This window comes from Cyprinodon variegatus, unplaced genomic scaffold (assembly GCF_000732505.1).
Source record: "Cyprinodon variegatus isolate N-32 unplaced genomic scaffold, C_variegatus-1.0 Scaffold1359, whole genome shotgun sequence".
NCBI classification, from domain to species: domain Eukaryota; kingdom Metazoa; phylum Chordata; class Actinopteri; order Cyprinodontiformes; family Cyprinodontidae; genus Cyprinodon; species Cyprinodon variegatus.
Genome location: NW_015151812.1, coordinates 114,471 through 115,626, shown reverse-complemented (window position 1 = coordinate 115,626; position 1,156 = coordinate 114,471).

The following is a 1,156-nucleotide window of genomic DNA, read 5'->3' as shown; positions in this document are numbered from 1 at the left end:
CAAGATCATCAGAGGATCCACTACAGAAGCTGTCTTCAGACCTTGCCTCAACGCCGCAGTGTTGTTCCAGTTGGTCAGCGCTAAAGCCTAGATCCTCAGTGTATCTCCATGACTTTGAATCCAGGTTGGATTCTAACTACTGTCTCTGTTTTCCAGGAAACCCGTGCCTCCTCTGTGAAAGCTCTGGAAGAGCTAGCCTGCCGAGCCGACCCTCTGAGCCAAACCCTGAAGATTCACAGAGAACCCCGAAGCAGCTCTGGACTAGGGCTGGGAATCCTAAGCCAAGGTCTGTTCAAGCTAAGACGTGAGACGCTGAAGCAGCAAACGGACTCTGCTGATAAACTCTTCTGCAGAACCAACAGTGACTCTCCCAAAGTAAACCTCAAGAACCCTCAAGGTACAATCAGTGCTCCTTTGGAAATCAAACCCTGTCAGCAGTCAATAACTGTGTTGTCTCTCACGCAGACTCCGGTGAACCAGAATCCAGGCCCGAACCAGAATCAGTACATTCTGTGTGTTTGTGCTTAATAAACTGTTAAACTTTCCATCCTTGTGTCCGTCAGTGGTGTTCTGCATAACTGGGTCTCCTTTGTGAACCCATCATGACAGGTGCTTTTGAATTGCAAATTTTAAAGTTTTGTTTGCAAGAGAAGTTCCCCTGATTATCTTAAATTCACCCTTCCTATATTTAAACTTAAACAAGAACATCTGATTTACAAGAGTAGTTTCCTAATTTGGTAAAAACAAGTTATTTCTTTAGTTTTTTATAGATTTGATTATTCTGTTTTTGAATAATATTAGTAAATCAATGAACAATATTCTCTGAAGAACATTCAGAACAAAAAGCTTCATTTATTCTGTATTTTGAAGTTATTTGGAACAAATCAGAATTTTACACCATATTGTTTGTTAACCGTATTGAGTTATATTTCTGTATTTTAACAGATAAAGTGAAATTTCATTGATTCTAATGTTGAGATGTTTTTGTTGTTTACTTAAAAAAAAAAAACACTTCATAGAGTAAAAGTAGGTTTGTTTACTTTAAGGTTTTACAATTCAAATGTTGACATCTGTGTGTTGCACGCAAAGTTTATAAATACCAGGAAATCGTCTCACTGGTAGATTTCCATGAGCTGCAGATGAGAATAAGGTCTGT